The sequence below is a fragment of the Cynocephalus volans genome, chromosome 1, assembly GCF_027409185.1.
Source record: "Cynocephalus volans isolate mCynVol1 chromosome 1, mCynVol1.pri, whole genome shotgun sequence".
NCBI classification, from domain to species: domain Eukaryota; kingdom Metazoa; phylum Chordata; class Mammalia; order Dermoptera; family Cynocephalidae; genus Cynocephalus; species Cynocephalus volans.
The window spans coordinates 239,310,560-239,332,292 of record NC_084460.1 but is presented as its reverse complement, the minus strand read 5'-3'; the positions used below and the strand labels follow the sequence as shown (position 1 = coordinate 239,332,292).

Below are 21,733 nucleotides of genomic sequence, written 5' to 3'. Positions count from 1 at the left end.
CGGATCCTATATAGGAATGGCTGGTGCACTCACTGGCTGAGTGCCGGTCACGAAAAAGACACACACACACACACACACACACACACAAAAAAAAAAAAGATTGTAAAGATTCAAGAGAAAGTAAGATCAAAAATTGAGAATTCTCATCCCAGTTTTATGCTTCATATATAGTATTGACTGGGTGAATGCAAAAGCTACAAAGCCTGACAGAATCTACTTTTTATGGGCATAAACAAGCCACACATAGGAGTTCTGAACTTTATTTGATCTTTAGTAGATTCCTTATTAAGGTGTCCACTTCCCTTGATAAACTGATGTTCTTTTTGAGCAAAGCGCTGCCCATAATGCAAACTCCTCACATATAGAGTTCAGCATCTAAAATTTCGGTGTTATTTGAAACAAAAGTGGGACATATTATAGAAACACATATTTTAGGTCTTTTACCTCTCTGCCTAAAACACATGCCAAATCTTTAGAAAACTCCTTATGGATCAGCAGCTCAGATAGAATAGTGAGCTGAGCAGATCATAGAATTTGGAATCAGGAGATCTGCTTGGAGAATAGACTCTTGTAAGTATGTGACCAAGGTGACTCATGTAACCTGTTTGAGCCTCAGCTCCCACATCTGTACAGTGTGATAAGGGAAATGTTTGTCCTGCTTCCCTCCCTGGCTTACAGGATTGTTGTGAGGACTAGGTGTGAAGGAGAACATGAGAGCTTTTTGTAAATTGTAAAACCTGTACAAATATTACCTGTTATAATTCTCAGATTTTCAACCAGAGTAAACTCTAATGGAGGTTTATAGCCAGATTGTGTTGCAGTCAGCTGGGCACCTTTTTGTTAAGGAATAAGGTGAAATCATTTGAACTTAAAATGCTTTTCATGGATTATTTTCTCATAGCACTTTAGTTTTTATGATTTTTTTTGTGTGTGTAACAAAGGAAGGCATTGTTTTAGTCTGGAATTGTCTCTCTCAGGTGGCAGTTTGAGGAAATGGTTCCCAAACTGTTCACTGAAATTAGCTGCACACGAAGGTGAACGAACCCTTGTGATTTGGTAAGTTGTCTCCTTTGGACAGAGACCCTCTTGTCCTTTGTAGAGTTGGCCAGCAGAGGGCGCACGAGCTTTCCTGCGAGCTATCTTCAGCATCAATCAGCATCAGCGGCAAGGCTGGGCAGATCTGACTGGTGCCATCTGTGTTTGCTGTGTGATGATTAACAAGTACTATAAATGAAAAGATCCTGGCGCATCAGAAACACAGTTACCAAATGGAAAGGGAGAGCAGCCATAATGTCAAACGGCAATGTAGCAAGTGCTTGCCATAGTTGGTGAACAGGAAGTTTCTAGATGACTGGAATTTGGCATTCTAGCATGGGTTATTTGTCTGTTTCCCACCTCTCGCTCTTATGTTTTCCTTTTTCAATAATTTCTTTCTACAACAGGGTTCTTTGTCCCATCTGCATCAGCATTTGCTGTCGTCTGCTTTACCTGGTCTAACCAATCGGGGTCTTTTACGTAACCATTTTCCGGGTTTCTTTGACCCTAGGGTATTTGGGTCCTGAATCCAGCATTCTGTATGGGTCCTGTTAACCAGGTTCTTACAGATTCAACAACATCTTTTCCTCTGTGTAACGGGGTGACCACTAGAAAAGCTTTAAAACCTTTCTAGTGTTACCGTCACTTACTGCCTGTACCATCTCCTCCCCCACCCCCCAGCATGGATCCTCTATCATGAATATTCTTACTAGTTTTTAAAATATTTTTATATTTTCTGATTATAAATTATTTATATATTTTCTATCATAAATATTCTTACTAGTTTTTGAAATATTTTTATATTTTCTGATTATAAAGGTAATTTGAGCTGACTTAAAAAGAAAGTGAAAAGAATATTTTGAGATGTATTAAGAAGAAAACATAAGGTTCACCTGTGAGCCTTTTAATCAGAGATAACTACTATAAATTCTTCCAGAGTTTTTTCTGTGCATATGTGTATCTCTTGGTATGTTCATTTTTTAAAATGAGACCATACTGTAGATACTATTTTATACCTATTTTTTCCCCCATGATAAATCATGGATGTCTTTCCATAGCAATAAATTTAGGTTTTTAAGCAACATTTTAAGTGGCTACGTAATTCCTTTCTATGGATGTACGGTAATTTAGTCAATCCTCTGAGGATGAATATTTATATTGTTTGCAGTTTTTCAGTATAATGTACCAGAAAATTCTGTGACAAATCCTTAATATATTCTTCTGATTATATTCTTAGGATATATTTCTAGAAATGGAATTTTCCATCACATTTTTTCTTTAAAAGTTTTCATATGTATCGCCAGAGTCCCCTCAGTTAAGACTCCCCTCGCAGTGTGTGATGGTGCCTCTTCCTGCATATCACTGCTCAGTGTCTCACCTTTGCCAGAACGGTAGTGAGAAAATTACTGTACTGTTTTTTTTGTGTTGAACTTTCCACTATCCATGTCATTCTAGAAAATTAATCTAAGGCAGTGGTTCTCAAGCTTTTTGGTCTCAGGACCCCTTGACACTCTGAAAAATTATAAATTTCCTGTCTTAGTCCATTTTCTGTTGCTATAACTGAATACCACAGACTGGGAAATTTCTAAAGAAAAGAAATTTATTTCTTACAGTTCTGGAGTTTGAGAAATCTAAGGTCAAGTAAAGCCCTTCTTGCTGGTGGGGGCTCTCTACAGAGTCCCTAGGTGGCACAGGGCATCACATGGTGAGGGGGCTCAGGAGACTCAGCCAAACTTGTTTTTTAACAGACCTGCTCTCGTGATAATTAACCTACTCCCTCAATAGTTCATTAATCCATGAATGGTTTAACACATTAATGAGGGCAGAGCCCTCATGACCCAGGTACCTCCCAAAGGTCCCACCTCTCAACACTGCTGCATTAGGGACCAAGTTTCTAACACATGAGCTTTTGGGGGAAACATTCAAACCATAGCAGGCCCCAAAGAGCTTTTTATTTATTTTTTTTGGAGGCTAGGCAATACAGGGATTGAACCCTGGATCTGGGTGTTATCAGCACTATACTCTGTTGAGTGAGTTAAATGACCAGCCCCCAAAGAGCTTTTGTTAGAATCATAGCTATAGATATTTATTGCATTAAAAACTAAACCTAAGAAAAAAAGTATTTATAAAGTCATTTAAAAATAACAATAATAAATGCATTGCATATTAGTACGAGTAACATTTTTATAAAAAGTATTTTCCAAAAGAAAAAAGTTAATGAGAAGAGTGGCATTGTTTTACATTTTTGCAAATCTACTTAATGTCTAGCCTAAGAGATGACTGGATTTTTATATCTGCCTTTGCGTTAAGTCTGTTATGAAATGTTCTGGTGGACATATATGATCTCAAACAGATATATAAGTAGTTACAAAGGGGAAGGGGAAGAATGCTTTAATCATCTCTTTAGATGAGTATGGATATTCTTTTATACTACACCAATCCCAATAAGTGGTAGTTTCTTAAAGGTTAATTGCAATGTAAAATTTGAAACCATATCAGTGAGCTTTTCATATTCTGCTACATTAAAATCCATTGGTCCATCTTGCAGTTTGAATGGATTTTTCACCCATGCATGATTTTGTAACATCGTGTGTTGGTCATCTGGAAAATATTGGTTCACTGAGTTGTGCAAGTCTTCCAAATGTTTACACATTTCATTATATAATATCAAAAGTATCTTATTCTAATCAGAGCAGTGTTTAAGTATTAGAAAGCCATTAAGTTTGTAGTGGTGAACATAGGTTTTCCAGAATTCTAATTTTTGCTTAAAAGCTTGAATTTTATTAAAGGCAACAAATGGTGTCAGTTGTTTTCCTGACAGGCTTATTTTGCTCATTTTTGAGAAAATGCCAAAATAAAAATGGTGCTCCATGAAAACAATTTTTATTGCTTCATTTAGGAAATGCTTAAGTAAAACTGGCATTTTCTTGTTTTTCTGCAAGTGTTGTGGTTGGTGAAGAAGATAGTGACTTTCCATACAGTTTGGTGCCACTGCTTTGACTCAGGTGAAGATGCTGGCTTTTTTATCCACATTGCCTGTGTACCATCAGTGCAAACGTCACACAGAAGAAGTCAGTAAAAAAGAAGGCAAATAACTTGTTGATATTATTATGAAAATAATTCTGACCTTTGAAGACCCCCTGAAAGAGTCTTGGAGGTCCTCAGGGATCCATGGACCACACCTTGAGAACCTCCAGTCTAAGGTTCTAGCAACCCATTCTCTCACCAGGGATTGGTCTGGGAATAGTTTGTGACTCAATTCTGGCCAGTGAAATCTGAGAGCAAGTCTGCTAGAGAGCTTGTGAGAAAGTTTCCCCATTCCTAAAAAGAGACACAAGAAAGAGATGGTTCTTTTCTTCCTCTGGATGTTGCCATGTTAGTGTGATGCCTGGAACTGCTGCAGCCATTTTGTAACTGGCAAAGGAACCCAGCCTTAGGATAAAGGTGATTCTGTGAAGAGCAAAATAGAAAAATGGCAGGAACCTGGATCCTTGATGACATACAGAACTGTTGATGAAAACCAAGCCTGAAACTTGTCTGACCTCTGGACTTCCAGTTATAACAGATATTTCTCTTATTATTTAAGCCAGTTTGAGAAGTGGCAGTCAAAAGAATTCAAAAGAGACATTTATTATTAGTGTGATGAACATTTTCAAGTGTCTAGTGGCCTTTTGCATTTCTTTTCTGAATGTTTGTTTGTGGCATTAGCATATTTTCTACTGAGGTCATTTCTGCTTAGTATTTTCTAAGCATTCCTTATATTTTAATAATATTAACACATTGTAATATTTTGCAGCTATTTCCATCAGTGTCTTGTATAGTGTATTTTCCCATATATTTTTATGTAAGCAGTCTCTTTGTGTTTTTCTTTTTTTATGTAGTATCATGTTTTTAAAAGGCTTTTCTATCCCACTTTTTAGTAAATATTCACCTATATTTTTTCTAGGCCAATTAAGATACAATTTGTTACATGTAAAAGTTTAATTTATCTGGAATTTATTTTGATGTTAGATATGGAATAGGGACATAACTTTTTATTTTTGTCAACTGGGTAGCTAATTTTCTTAGTATACTTTGAATAGGCCAGATGTAACCCACCAATTTGAAATACTGGTTTTATTACAAATGTAATTGTTATATATATTTTGACTAGTTTCTGGACTTTCTATTCTGTTCCATTTGCTTTGACTATATAACCAGACATTAGAGGCATGGTCAGGATTTACTTGTTTTATAGTGTATTGTAATGTCTGGAAGGGCAAGCGTGCTCTCCCCACCCCCCCACCCCCACCCCGGCCAAAATCACTCTTTTCTCCTCTAGTATTTTCCTGGGACTTCCTGCATGTTTATTCTTCCAGATGAACTTTTAAATTATTTGTTCAACTTCCCAACAAACATTTTTGGAATTTTAATTGGCCTTGCTTTAATTTCATAGAAGATTTTGGCAAGATTTTATATTTTTACAATATTGAATTTTCAGCTCTAGAAACCCATGAACTGTCTTCCTGTTTGTTAAAATTGTCTTCCATGTCCCCCTGTAGAAATGTATAGCTTTTTTTGTGTCAGTCCTGTACATTTCCAGCAAAGTTTATTCCTAGATATTTCGTATTATTTTTTGTTTCATTTGTAGAGGGATCTTTTCCCCTCTGTATATTTTCTATTCAAAACAAAACAAAACACTTTCAAAATATTCAGTTTATCTTTCCAGATAGTTTTGGCTTCTTGAAAAAGCATATGCAAAAAGGATACTATCATTTGTGATACTACAGTATGTACTGTGTGAACTTGATTTACAGGGTATGACTGTTTAAGGAAAGAGTACATACCAGAAGCTATATCTCAATGAATATGATCCTTCCAAGCTGGTTATACATTTATGTCAATGAGAATAACAATTTACATTAAAAACAAAGGGTACTATCTTAAAACAAAGAATTTGCCACCATTGAGGATATGAAAAAGAACAATAACTTGGTATGAGAACATTATCTGAAAATGGAATTTCAAAAATATTTTGCTATTATTGGAATAAATAGCAATCTCTTAATGTGACTTATCTGGAAAGACAACACTTAATTTAAGGTACAAGTCTAGTTTTTAGTTAAACAGCATTACCTTCTAGACACACCTTATGTTGTCAGGTAGCAAAGAGATGACTGACAGATTTTGTTTGTTGTTGTTTTAAAAGAATCATCATTTAATCAGATTGTTTTTGTATTAAATAGGATTCAGGTTGCCCCAGGCAGTATGGATTGGCAGTGTTTCAGCTATTTGGGAAAATGGAATTTGCCAGTTTTCTAAGACTATTTAAAATAAACACATTTCTTTTCATCCATTCTGGATTTAAAAAGCATGTATGGACTAACCTGGTATTTTAATCACCATTTAAAGTGTTCCTATAGAAAATGTGGTTCTGAGCTCTTAACAAGTGTCTTACAAATGATTTTAGGAATAAGGCCTTTCATAGGTTGAAGATTACTACGATTTCTCTGCATAATTTGTTCCTTGGAGACTAATAAAATAATATTCTCAATTATTCTTAAGCAGCTTGCTATGACATTATTATTCATGGGCTTTTATAACTATTCTTAAATTACTGATTTTTAAAAAATTTAGATAGTTTCTTGGGATAAAGTTTATTATGTGTTGGGTAAAGAATGAACTATTTTTTTATTTGGTGGATGAGGAGTCTGGCTGCAGGTTGAAATCCTTTGTGTGATCTTTCAGGCCTGCCAGTAGGCAATTACAAGGCTTTGCTTGGAAGGCCTTGTGTGCAGAAGCACCTCTCCCCACGCCAGAGTTGTTGCACAGCCAGTGCATGGCAGTTTTCTGGAGGGATTGCAGTGAAGGACTCAGCCCCCAGCCAGGCAGCCTTCCTCATGTGCATAACTGCCCAGTTGCCTCCATTCAGAGGACTCCTTACTGAAGGCCTCTGCTGAGACATTTTCTCTACTTTGAGTCAGTACCATTGCACTCCAAGCCCTTTCTCTTCTCCTTGTCCCCCCTTCCTCCAACCCAGGACAGTGAAACAGTTTCCCCATTGATGCTGTATACACTTGATTCTCACCCATTGCCTTTCAGTAGGAGGAAAATGGAACATTGAGGGGCTAGCACCTCTTTTTGACTCCTGCTTGCACTGTTGCAGTAAGACTTGATTATTACTTTCAGCTTGACATGTCCTAATTGACTACCTCAACACCTCAGTACTAGATAGTGGGAGATGGGGATGGTATTCCTAGTTATTTGTGTGTGTGTGTGTGTGTGTGTGTGTGTGTGTGTGTGTGTGTGTGTGTGTGTGTGTGTGTGTGTGTGTGTGTGTGTGTTCCTTTTCAAGCTTTAAGAGGTTCCCTTTAAAAATGTTTTTGGAATTAATTCACTGAATAATAATTTGACTTTACATTTGTGAAGCACTGGCTCATTCCATTCTTGGCTCAGCACTCTTTCTACTGTGCCACCCCACTGGATTGGTAGTCTTTCACCTCCTTGGGAAGTTGGGACTATTTAGAGCTCTTTAAACTAAGCAGCATCTTAGTGGAAGACTTGATCCTGTGCTATTCATGAAGCCCTATGGAAATTGTAAGGAAAGCAATTGTAATGATAACAACAATAGTATCAGCTAATGTTTATTGAACACTTACCAGCACTGTATTACCTATATTACCTCCTGGAAGCTTCCAATATTTTGAAATAATCTTATTAGCCATGTTTTGTTGAGGAAATTGAGATTAGCAAAGTTAAATATCATGCCAGAAGTTGTCAAACTAAGACAACAGTGGTTGTAAGTGGCAGAGCCTGGATTCAACCTGGTCCAAACCTTTCACCTGTACATGAAATTGCTTTACAAGGAGAATTGAGGTGATTCTGCCCTACTTTGGGTATTTCTGCCATTAAGGAGAAGTAAGAGTAGCATTCTGTGGTACAGAATCTTCTAATGCTGTATTTCTCAGTGTTGAGAAATAAGCCTTCATTTAAAGGAAAAAAATTCTCAGACCCTTGGGTTGATTTAAAATATTTTTACTTTTTTTTATAAACACAAATGTAGGTAAAAGCTCCTTGTGCATAGAGCTCCTATTCAGCTATAAAACCCAAATAAGTACAAATGCAACCACAAAACCAATAAAACTCAAATTAAAAGCATTATAGTATGACTGCTGATGTTTTAATGAAACTAAATTGCATCTCTCATTATAAACAAGGCACTGACCATCACCATACAGGTTCTTTTGACTTCAGGCCATCTGTGCTGTTGTTGCTATTTGTCTTCTCAATTCCCTCACCACTTCTCTCTATTCAAAGTACTGCAGAATCCCTTTACAGTGTGATGTATACTCAGATGCATCATTTACATATTACATCTGTGCTGCTTGTTACCAGTGAGATCATAAATGCAAACACAGGAACTGAAATCAAGTAGCAGTTATGTGTATGCTCCTATTGATTCTATTTTTAGATTATTATCATAGTAAAAACACAGTTTAAAAAAAGCATCTTAGGACCGTAGATTGACAAACCCTGTTTTAGTAGCTTTATCCAAGAGAGAGACTATTCCCAAAGAGCAAGGGATGGAGATCTATTATAATGACTTTCAGATTAAAATGAGGTGGTGGATGGGAATCCATGTTTTAGCTTTTGTCAATGCTAAAATATTTCTCTTTCATAGGTGTTTGTTGCATTGTGGTTTTAGCCACACTGTAAGAGCCTGCCGTTCAAAGCAGTACGTCCTTCTCATTGTTATGGTGTTACATTTTTTTGTTACTAGGTGATGTCGATTAATAGATAAACTAAGAAGGCCTAATTACTAACCAGTACCTCCTGTCTTCCCTTCCCCTTGTTTCTGTTAAAACCAGACTTCAGCCACATCATGTCTATCAGCCCTGCACCCCATCCCTCCTACTGTCCTCTCCCCTCTTTATTTATTTTTTTTTTCCAGTCATCGTGGGCTTACTTCATGGTCATCAGTTATCACCATTACTTTCTGTACTACAAGCCTTAATCCTAATCCTAAAGCCTAATCCAGATCAAACCAAATATTTTGTCCCCAAACTGCCAGGTAGTAGAGGAAATCAGTAACTGCTATATCAGGTTACTTTTGATTTCAGATAACAGAAAACTCAGACTGGCTTAAACAATTAAGGGAATGTTTTGGCTCAATAACAGAAAAAAACAGAGGTGGGACTGGCCTCAAATGAAACTTAACTATGATACTTAACAATGAGAACTCACTTCTTTTTATCTTCCCGGTTTTCTTTCCTCATAATTGGCTTTATTCTAAGTTGTACCATGGCATCCTAAGGCCAGACCCACTCATGGTTCCAAAGATGGCTTTTGTTATGGACTGCATTGTGTCCCCCCAACATTCATATGTTGAAGCCCCAACTCTGGTGTGACTGTATTTGGAGATAGGGCCTTTATGGAGGTAATAAAGATTAAGTGAGGTATAAGGGTGAGGCCCTAATTCAATAGAACTGGTGCCCTCATAAAAAGAGGAGGAGGTATCAGAGATATCTCTCTGCAAATGTACAGAAGGTAGGCATGTGAGGATACAGTGAGAAGGCCAGGAAATTTACAAACCGGGAAGAGAGCCCCCACCAGGAACCAAATTGGCCAGCACCTTGATCTTGGACTTCGAGCCTCCAGACCTGTGAGAAAATCAATTTCTGTTGTTTAAGCCACCCAGTCTATGATATTTTGTTATGGCAGCCCAGGCTGACTAAGCTTTCAACAGCTTCAGAGCTTCATGCTTCCTCTTTCATATGTAACAGGTATGAGAAATCATCTTTTTTTTTTTTTATGGAACACTTCACAAATTTGCATGCTATCCTTACACAGAGGGGCATGCTAATCTTATCTGCATCATTCCAATTTTAGTATATGTGCTGCTGAAGCAAGAACACGAAATCATCTTTGTCCCAAAATCTCTAGCAGTAGATCTAAGATGCACTCTGTTGGACAGGTTTGGTCACATGCTCACCTCTGAACCAATAGCTATGCCCAGAAGTTTGGAATGTGCTGACTGGTCTAGCATAGGTTATACAGTCCACCCCTGGCTTAGTCAGGTCCGCTCTGGCTTCTCTGCAAACTTATAGATCCCAAGTCTATGAGCTATTGGAAGTAGGTAGGGAGTGAATGCTTAGGAGGCATCTAATAAATGATCACTAATTTGAGCTGCAACTTCAGATGGGCCATTTATGTTTGACATTCCTTTGTTCAGATGTTAGTTGCTGAATAATGTCCTTTCCCATTTTTTTCCTATTCTTCATTGTTCCTTTGTGTTGCTTCGCCCCCCATGGATTTGTCACCCCACTTCCGCTGGGTGACGGAGATGCAAAGGATTACTCAAAGCCCATCTCTTCTGAGCAGTGAGAGATCCTGAAGTGGTTAACTTCCCTTGGGAATGCTCAAGCGAGAGGCAACCCTTCCTCAGGAAATTAACCCCAAATTGGGGTTCTCTTCCTGCATTTATTTTCTAGACCAGGAAGTTACAGGAAGAGACATAGGTGGAGTTATAGTTTAACAATATAGGCTGGTAACTTTCAGTGAAACAAGCCAGATGACATTCCAGTAAGGCTAGCAACAAAAGCTTGATCTTAGCAAACATTCCTTCGTACAGCAATTTCTCAGTATCTTTACATAACAATCAGTAACCAGTCTGTCCTTGAGACAGCAACCTTGCTGTGCCACAAATCTTTATCTTACACCAGAGACTTATAGCCTGAGGAAAATTTCCAGTCCTCCGCAAGGTCAATATTTGAAACTGCAAGGCTTTGGAAAACCAGGCCCTGTGAAATACATATGTTTTATAGTATATTCTACACTTCATTTCCTCAAGTCCCCTACCTTATTGCCTCTTACTTCATGAAGAAGAGAGAATCAGGAAAACACTCTCTTAACCATCTTCCCTTCTACTACAAACACATGTTCTTACCCATCAGAGGATGAGATTTTTCTCGATGCCTTACATGTCTACTGTTTTCTGTGTACGTATTCTCCCTCTCTTCTGCCCATTTCTTCTTGAAACTTGTTTTGTCAGCAATTCCATCTGTTTTCAGTTTCTTTAGTTTTTTTGTTTGTTTATTTTTTAACAACATTGGGTTTTCTCTTATCCTACAAATATACTCAGGATTTTTTGCAACTTAATAAATACCCTTCTTTGACTTAGGTGACCCCTCAAAATATAGCCCAACTTCTCTCCTATCCTCTCCTCTGCTTATTGGAGTCATCCACATTCATAACCTCCTTTATGCCATTGATGTACTTATTTCTCAAACTGCGCACTCTGCTGGAAGAGCCAGGATTCAAATCATTTTGATAAAGGTCATCATTGATCTCCTATAATTCCAAAACCAATTATTTATTTTTAGCTTCTTGTCATTTAATATTCTTTAGTATTCAATCCCATAAACTGGCTCCTCTTTGTCTGTCTGTCTCCTAAATGCCAGTATTACCATGAATTCTGTCTGTCCCATTTTTTTTCTTGATCAATTTCTCTTGACTTTAGCCATCACCAGTAAACCAGTGACTTGACTCCCTCATTTACATTTCTAGCACTTACCACTCACATGAACTATTTCCAACTACCTAATGGTGATATCCATTTGACTATATTGTGGGATCCTTAAAATTTCTCAAGTGCAAAATGAACTCATTATATGCCCTTCCCTACTTCCATCCCACTACTATTTATCTCTTTTTGTGAACTCTGTCTTGAATACTGTCATCATCTACCCAGCTCCCAAGCTAGAAACCTTGTCTCATACTTGGCTTCATCCTACTTGCACATCTAGTCATTGCAAAAAATCCATTGATTCTGCCTATGAAGTGTCTTGAATTGTCCCCTCCTTGATTCCCATGGCTACTGCTTTCTTTGGCTCTCATGATCTCTGACAGACTTTTAATATGTGTAGCCTGGGCCTCTTCCTCTTCTAATTAATTCTGTAAATGACTGGTTTTCAATCCTCAATGTGCACCAAGATCATGAGTGAAGATTTTAAAAGCTACTGATGCCCCAGTCCCAGAGCTTTGGTTTTCACTGGTCTGGCATAGGGTCCAGTGATTGATAGTGTAAGACCATCATAACAATCTTTATAAAATAAAGATCTCATCATATTACTCACTTGATTCAAACTCTTTGGTTTATGGCATTGCCTATAAGAAAATATTCACACTGCTTAATTTGGTATACATAAAGATTCCCTGCTATCTCTCCCCTGCCTAATTTTCTAGCCTTATAGCTCCCTCCCCACCCCCACCTGTCTGCCCCTCACATCATAGGCTCTAGACATCAAAATTACTTTTTTTTAAACAAACTTTTAGTTTTAGAACACTTTTAGATTTACAGAAAAATTGTGAAGATAGTATAGAGAGTTCCCATATATTCCACACTCGGTTTCACCTATTATTAACATCTTACATTAGTATGGTACATTTGTCATAATTAATGAACCAATAGTGATACAGTGTTGTTAACTAAAGTCCTCAGTTTATTCAGATTCCTTTAGTTTTTACCTAATGCCCTTTTTCTGTTCTAGGATCCCATCCACGACACCACATTACATTTAATCATCACGTCTCCTTAGGTTTCTCTTGGCTCTGACAGTTTCTCAGACTTTCCTTGTTTTTATGACCTTGACAGTTTTGAGGAGTACAAGTCAGGTATTTTACAGAATGTTACACTACTGGGGTTTGTCTGATATTCTTCTCATGATAAGACAAGTTGTGGGGCTTGGGGAGGAAGAACACAGAGGTAAAATGCTATTCTTATCACATCATATGAAGAATATTTATTATCAACATGGCTTATCACTGTTGTTGTTAACCTTGATCACCTGAGGAGGTGTTTGTCAAGTTTCTCCACTGCAGAGTATTCTTTTTTCTCTTCTTTCAATACTGTATTCTTTAGAAGGAAGTCAGCGTGCATAGCCCTCACTTAAGAAGTGAGGAGTTATGTTCCACCTCCTTGAGGACAGAGTACGTAAATTATTTGGAATTCTTTTGCATGGAAGATTTATCTTTTCTCCCTCATTTGTTTGTTTATTCGATCACTTACAAGTATGGATGTATGGATATTTGTTTTGTTTTTGGATTATAATCCAAACTGCTTTTTATTTTGTTGCTTAAAGTGTTCTAGCTTTGCTATTGGGAACTCTTTCAGGTGGCTCCTGTATCCTTTTGACATACCCTCATCATTGTAGGATTTTTGTTTTTGTTTTGTTTGTTTTAGCACCTCCTTACTTTCTGGCACTGTAAGATGCTCCAGGCTCATCTTGTATCCTCTACCCCAGTCCTAGAATCAGCCATTTCTCCAAGGAGCCCTGGTTCCTTTTTATTAGATGATGATATTAGAAACCAGTATCTCGGTACTGGGTGTGCTTGTTGCTATTGGGGTGTAGTTGCTTCTAGGCCCTCTCAGCTGATGCAGTAAGGAAATATATGTGTGTATACTAACCAATGTATATGTACATATCTACAAATATTACTGCATGTAACTTCAGTATTTATATTATGGCAAATATGAGCTCATACTGATGACTCTAATTCTAAACCATTAACATATGGATAATCTAGCCTCCCCTTGTTTATCTGTCCCACTCCAACAATGAGTAACCTGGCTTCTGCCATCCACCATCTATTTACTAATTGTTCAATTCCAGTTTACATGTATGTGGTTTCAGAATCGTTAACCCTTTATCAATTACAGCACAGTGCTTATTACAGTTCTTATTGCCTTTAGTCTATAAACTTTACTCATATTTAGAGTTACTTAGGTCAGCATCTTTTTCCAAATTACTTTTTATTCTCTGAATGTCCCATATGCTGCCACCCTTTTTTGTCCTTATTTGTGCTAATATCTCTGCTGAGATGCTCTGGCTTTCACCCCTACCTCCTTGAAATATTCCTTCTCATTCTTCTATACCCAGTACAGATATCACCTTGACCAGGAAGTTTCTCTGAGCCACCACCAGTACACTTAATCATTCATTCCTCCTTGCTCTAATAGCACCTTATACTTACCTCTACTATACATTGTGTCAGGACTTTTTGTTTGCATCTCATTCTTCTTCACAGGATGTTAAGGTTCTTGAGAGCAGAAACCAAATGGATTTGTCGCTGAATTCACAGGATTTAATAGTGATGGGTACTATGTGTTAGAATCCTCTTAGATGAAAATAACAGAAAACCTAATGGTGGCTAAAATACATAAGGATTTATTTTTCTTACCTAGCAAGAAGTTCACAGGTAGATGGTAACTTTTACTCATTTACCAGTTCAATGATGCCATCAAGAATCCAGGTTCTTTTCCTCCACTGTACCCATTATCACACCTAAATTCAAGAAAGAGGCAGGATAAGTTAGTGCCAACAAGCTATCCTCTGGCCCCTTTCCCTTCTATAAGGAAACATAGACTTTAGCCCTTTAGCAGGTTTCTATCAGCCAGAGCATGGTCACATGTCTCCTCCAGCTACAAGAGAAGCTGGGAAGGTAAACTTTTAGGAAGACTAACCTTTTGAATAAGAACAAGATTTGGAGTTGGTCTCCAAATAGTCACAAGGTCACTGCTCTACTAAAAAGCCACTAGGAAATTGGGGATCTGTTTTCTATTTTCTACAGAAGACCAGTCCAAGGAGACTGTTCAAGACAAGAGTGACCCCAGTGGGTGCAGCATCTGACTGTTATATATAGAAAGCACAGATGTGTCTCATGAGGAATCTAACATACTTTGGCCATCCTGTCCATAATTCTATAGAATTCTATATTACTCCCTTAGACACTTTCAACTTGTCTGTTCTCATGTGGAAATCATACCCTTCCCATGAATTCTACTTTTTCCTTCTCTGATTATGTTGTGCCTCCTGTGCTGTGGCAGACAAAACTTTACATGCTATTCCATGGTGCAGTTTGCCTTGCTTTATTTTTTTTCAAGTTATAAATAATTCTGATTCTTTAAAGTAGAAAGTACACAGTGCTATAACCTCTGCCTGTCTGAGTCTCGTGTTTTTTTTAAATTATGGGAATACATTCATTTGGACATTCTTATTCACTGACATTGTACAATTTTTTATATCTAACACCCATATATGACTTGAAGTTTTTATAATATTTCATTCTTAGTGAGGGCAACCTTATTAATACATTAATACATTAATTAATACAGTAATATATTAATGCAAACATGACTGCATAAATCGTGCATACAGGTACAAACATATCCTGCCGTCTAGTATACCTAGAGATTGAGATCTCTGCAATGCATAGGAAAGCAGAAGTCTCAATAAGGATAAAACTCCATTAATCTCATCCATGTGGGGTTTTTTTACACTTGTAAAGACTTATAAAACATAAAGTATGTATGTAACTTAATTCCCTTTATCAGTCCACCATATTTGGTTAATCACTCCAAAAGTTACCATAGCACATACAAATGCGAGATGTCAGGTGAATGGGTTAAAACCAACTTCATTCTGGTCCAGCATAATGTGTTTGGAGACAACTTCAGAATAATTAGAATACTATAGCCTTCAGCTATTTTGGATTAACGTGGCTTTGGGATGGGCTTACACAAAATCCCTTAAAGAAATAACCTCTGAGTCCCTCTTTGAGTCCCTCTTTCTGTGTGAGTGCATCATGTGGCCATCTTTCAAAGGCCATCACAGAGAGCAGACACTAAGCATGAGATTCCCATTTGGAGATTACAGAGTAACTTACGTCACAGTCTGATCAAAGTGCTCTGCAAATACTTACTGTAATTATTGTTGTTGTTCTGTTCCTGCTAATGACCTTATTTGTACCCTGAAATTATAATCATCCAAAGAAAGATTAAAACAAGATGTGTGAGTTGCCTAAGCTGTTTGCCTCACAGATGGTCACCCTCAGAGTTCCCTAAAATTGCCAGGGTTAATTGAAGCTTCAGTTTTCACTACAGTGTAGTTGATACTTAAGTGTTTCCTACCTGTCGGCTTTCACTCTCCGAAACAGTACAATAGCACTCTAATTTGTTCTCATTAATGCTAGCCTCTCAGGTAATGTTTAGTGCAGCTTTATCTAGTTGATGTTTGCTACTCTGAATGAAACCTTTGTACCAGCTTCCCAGCTGAGAGGAAAAGCTAAACAGTTTCAAAGGTAAATACATGAATGTCTCACTAATTAATTTATTTAAAGGATGCTCAGAACCCAGGAAACATTGAAGGGGAGTTAACTTTTAAATGGTGGGCAGGCATTTAGTGTATGATTAACAGTGGTTTCCCTCCCAGGGGTTTCAAGAAGTTGAGACAACTGGGAATCATTCTTGGGGAGTCTTACAAATAGTTTTTACGCAGAGCCAGCCAAATGCTCCAGGGATAATCGTTATGGATTCACACAAACAGCAGTACTGTTCACAAAGACAGCAAATAGCTCTAGTACTTTGGGGCTTCTCTAGTAGTAGTGAAATGTATGAAGCCCTTCTTTGCCTCTACTCCTCAGCTGTGCAAAAACAGAAGACCAGTGAAAAGAACTGGGTGTTAAAATGTTACACTGTTTAGGTGATGGAAGAGCCCTTTACCTGTATCTTGAGATTTGAGCACTGGAAAGAGAATGACTGTTCTCTCCTAAATCTGGGGACTGGTGCCTCCCAGTGGCATTGGTGGCTATTTGACTAAGGCCCAAGAGAAGAAACAGTTGAGAGATGAAGGGAGAGAAAGAATTCTAGGCCTCCTTAGATCAGTTGCAACAAATTAACAACTTCGGTAAAGACTGGAGAATCAGTACTGGGATCCTTCTTGTATACATGGTGTACAAAAGTAGAAGGCAAATGTGAATTATATGTATGTGAACAATTATATGTATATGAATAACAAGGATGTTAATATATATAGGTGGAGTGTGTGCTCTCCAGTTAGACTGCTTGGATTTGAATCAAAATCCCTTCAATTTTTAGTTGGGTGACCTTAAGCATGTTAGTTTACTTCATCCTTTATAGACTTTTCCTAAAATAGTACCTCTTGATAGGGAAATGGAGGTTAAATAAGGTAATACATATAAAGTGCTTAGAACAAGACCTCACATGTGGTGAATACTGAACTCTTATTTAAATTGAGATTTACATGAAAGATAAATTAGAATTGGTGCTTCCTAAAATATTTTTTCAACTTGCAAATATGGAGTATTTCTTTTGACTAAAATCTTGCTTTTTATTTAAAAAAATACTTCATTGCTCACAAAATAAAATTGGCAATTATTTAAGAACTTTTTCATGTGTATAACATATATTTTACCTATTCCAGTAGAATATGTTATGGTTTATTGGTATGATCAGGCAGATGTGTGAATCATTGTGAAAAAGGTTTCATTTTAGTGGAAGGCAAAGCATCTAGCCAAAATTTGGAGCTGAGGCAGAGGTCTGTTCCCCATAAATTGTCCTCTGTATTAAGGCTTCTTCTTTTGCTACTAAGCTTAACGTGGTGGCAGTGGTGGTGGCTGGCTTAGAAAACTGGTTAGAATTAAAACCATCTTCTCCTTGGTTTGTCATACTATATGTTGAACCCAAGTCGTTTTATACATTTGTTCTTTTCCTTGCATTCTAAAATATGCACATATCTATCTTTACCTAAAGTTGGCAAGAAGTCTATCAGCTCTTCATAGCATATATATATGGTATAACTTGATACCATAATAAATGCTACTGATCATGACACTCTGTCAACCTGATACTTCTATGTATGAGCTTCAGTTCCTTCCTGGGTCTGTTTTGTAGTGATTGCTTTAGCCAATGGACTATTCATGACTGTGTCATGGCATTGAGATCTCAGATGGCCATGGCCCTAAAGCCATGCTTGTTCTCTTTCATTTTGGCTTTTCCAGCATTCAAGAGGAAGAAACACCACAGGCTAGTGACCTGAAGTGAGAACCTGTAGGAAAAGTAGATAAAAGAAATATCACTTAATTATTTGGACTAGAATTTGATATGGCAGAATTAGTTTGAGCTAATTGAAAGGTCAGGACCACATTTTCAGATGCTTCCAGCAGTAAATAAAAAAAAGTCTCACCAGGATTTGTGCAGATATTTGTTGGCTTCTTCATATTTCTCTGCTCTGAACTGGGGTAACACAAGCCAAAAATCAGCTTTAGTAATTAAAGCACACCGTGACATGCCTAGAAAATTGTTACTCAGGATTCTCCCTTTTAGATATCCCCATGTTTTATTCCTGATAAACACTTAATAACTTGAAACTGTAGTGGAAGCACTAAGTCTATTGGAAAACTGCAATGAAACAATGTGGACAATATTCAAACACTTCTTGCACACAAATGTACTACTTCTATCCCAGTTAGGCTGGCCTCATAAACAAGTTGAACAGTGTTCTCTCTATTTTCTGACAGTCTGTGTAAGATTGTTGTTGTTTTTTCCTTAAATGTTTGATATTCACTAGTGAAGACATCTGTGCCTGCGGTTTCCTTTGTGGGGAGATTGTTAGTTTTTTATTGTGGTAAAATATACATAACATAAAATTTACTATTTTAATTCTTTTTAAGTATGCAGTATACATTCAGTATATTCACATTGTTGTGCAAACATCACCACTATCCACCTCCAGAATTTTTCATCTTCCCCGACTGAAACTATAACCAGTTTTTAAAATTTTTATTTGTCCAGCTTCTTTTTTGTTATTAAATATTTTTAAGGTATACAACAAGATGTTCTGATATACAAATACATAATGAAATGATTACTGTAGTCAAACAAATTAACATACCCATCATCTCACTTAGTTACCTTTTTTGTGTCTGTGGGGCAAGAGCACCTAAAATTTACTGTTTTAGCAAAAATCCCAAATACAATAAAATAGTGTTGACTATAGTCCTCATGTTGTGTACAAATCTCTAGATTATAAATCTCGAGAGTACAAATCTCTAGACTTGTTCATCCTACATATCAGCAACTTTGTGTTCTTTGACCAATATCTCCCCGTTCCTCTCTCCCCTCCCCCCATACCCATTAAACACTTAAATCCCCATTTTCCCCTCTTCCCTGGCAACCACCATTTTACTTTCTGTCTCCATGAATTTGACTACTCTAGCAACCTCATATAAGAGGAATCATACAAAATGTGTCCTTTTGTGACTGGCTTATTTCACTTAGCATAATGTCTTTAAGATTCATCCATGTTGTAGCATGTGTCAAAATTTCCTTCTTTTTTAAGGGTGAATAATGTTCCATTGTATGTATAGATCACATTTTGTTTATCTATTCATCTTTTTTTTTTAATCCATTCGTCTTTTGATGGACACTTGGTTTACTCCTACCTTTGTCTGTTAACAATGCTACAGTGAATATGGGTGTACAAAAATCTCTTTGAATCCCTGCTTTTACTTCTTTTGGATATATACCCAGAAGTGGAATTACTGGATCATATGGTAATTATGTGTTTAATTTTTTGAGGATTCACCATACTGTTTTCCACAGCAGCTGCATCGTCTTAGGTTCCACCAACAATGTATATGTAGAGAGTTTCAGTTTCACCATATCCTTGCCAAACTTGTTTTCTTATCTTTTCTTTTCTTTTCTTTTTTTTATAATAGTCATCCTAATGGGTGTGATTATTTTGATTTTAATTACAAATTAACTTATTTAATAAATTCAGGGCTATTTAGATTTTCCCTTTTGTTGTTTTGTTATTACTGGTAAATTGTAGTTTTGAAGGAATTTCATCTAATGGATGAAATGAAATTGTCCATAATATTCTCTTATTAGCTTTCCAATGTCTATAGGGTCTGTGGTGATGTCTCTTCTTTCACTGCTGTTATTGGAATTTTGTATTTTCTGGAACACAAATGTTTGAGATCAGTCTTGAGAGAAGTTTATTTTATTAGTCTTTTCAAAGAACTAGCTTTTGGCTTTGATTTTCCCTGTTTTGTCCATTTTCTATTTCATTGCTTTCTGCTTTTATTTTTTATTATTTCCTTCTTTCTACTTACTTTGAGTCTAACTTACTCTTATTTTTTTTCTTATTTTTCTATCTTGTTAAGATAGAAGCTGAGGTTATTGATTTGAGATCTTTCTCCTTTCTGATAGAAAAAGGCATTTTAAACAATAAATTTCCCTCTAATCACTCCTTTAGTTGATCCCACAATTCTTGATATTTTGAGGTTTCATTATCACTCAGTTCAACATATTTTCTAATTTCCCTTAAGATTTAGTCTTTGACTCATAGTTTATTTAGAAGTGTGTTGCTTAATTTCTAAATGTTTGGGATTTTTTCTAGTATGTTATATTGTATGTTTAGATTTTAAAAAAGAGCAAGGATCAATAATATGCTACTTATAAGAGAAGCACTTTAAATGTAAACACTGAAATAGATTAAAAACTTAAAAAACATATATCACATACAATATTATATTAGATAGCTGGTAGGGTTATATTCATATGGACAAAGTAGACTTCCAGAAAATGAGTATTACTAGAGATAAGGAAGGACATTTATTAATAAGATACAATTCATCAAAAACATCAACATTTAGGGCCAGCCCCATGGCTCACTCGGGAGAGTGCGGCACTGGTAGCACTGAGGCCACAGGTTTGGATCCTATTTAGGGATGGCCGGTGCACTCACTGGCTGAGTGTGGTGTGCACCACACCGTGCCAAGGGTTACGATCCCCTTACTAGTCAAAAAAAAAAAAAAAAAAATCAACATTTAATATTGTTATGGTTAAAGAGCATACTCTGTATGTTTTCAGTACTTTGGAGTTTATTGAGATTGTTGCCCATCACATATGGTCTACCTTAGTGAATGTTCCATATTCACTTAAGAATATGTTTTCTGCTGTTATTAGGTACAGTGTTCTTTCTATAAATGTCAGTTAGGTCAAGTTGATAACGTTTCTTACATTTGTTTATTGATATTTTGATAGCTTGTTGCTGATTGTTGTTCTATTTATGATTGAGAGAGTGTACTTAAAAATCTCCAAGTATCACTGTGAATTTGTTAATTTCTCCCTTTAAAAAGTTCTGTTCATTTCTGCATCATGTATTTTGAAGCTTTGTTATTAGGTACATGCACATTTAGATTGCTGGGTTGTCCCGAGGAATTGGCTATTATCATTATTAAATGTCCCTCTTTATCCCTGTAATAGTCTTTTTCTTGAAGTCTACTTTGTCTACCAGTTTTCTCAAGCAGTATTTGCATGATGTATCTTTTTAAAATTTTTAATTGTGTCTTTATATTTAAAGTGCTTTTCTTATTCAGTGTATTGTTGGGTCTTGCTTTTTTTTAATCCAAATTAATAATCTATGCCTTTTAATTGGAGTTCATTTATACTTAAGATAGTTGGGTTTAAATATGCCATCTTGGTATTTGTTTTCTCTCTGTCCCATCTGTTTTTAATTCCTCTGTTCTTCCTTTCCTGCCTTCTTTTGGGTGAATGTAATATTTTATACTATACCTCTTTGTGTTATTTCAAATAAAAATACTAATTATCCACACAGTTTCAAATAAAAATACTAATTATCCACACATTATTATTATGCAAATAGTATCTTAGTTAAACTTGTACTCAAATTACAGTATGCAAAAGGGAGTTAAGAGGGACTATATAAAAGGAATTGATCACTCTGGTGGCAGAAAACCAACTTTCTCTATTAGAATTCTATTTGGGGCTGGCCCTGCCCTTCTCTCCTTTTCTCATTATAAAATGGACATGTGACCTAGTAAACCTTAAGCTAAT

At 36.6% G+C, this 21,733-nt stretch overlaps 1 protein-coding gene and 1 non-coding gene across 5 annotated transcripts in view; one reads left to right on the top strand and one right to left on the bottom strand.

The window, feature by feature from the left end:
* The window catches only part of METTL8 (methyltransferase 8, tRNA N3-cytidine), a 79,911-nt gene that overhangs the window by 4,860 nt on the left and 53,318 nt on the right, over positions 1–21,733 (top strand). The gene's annotated exons all lie outside the window — the stretch shown is intronic.
* On the bottom strand, positions 9,820–9,929 carry LOC134365489 (U6 spliceosomal RNA). The gene has a single exon (XR_010022112.1). It is a non-coding gene; the product is annotated as a U6 spliceosomal RNA (small nuclear RNA).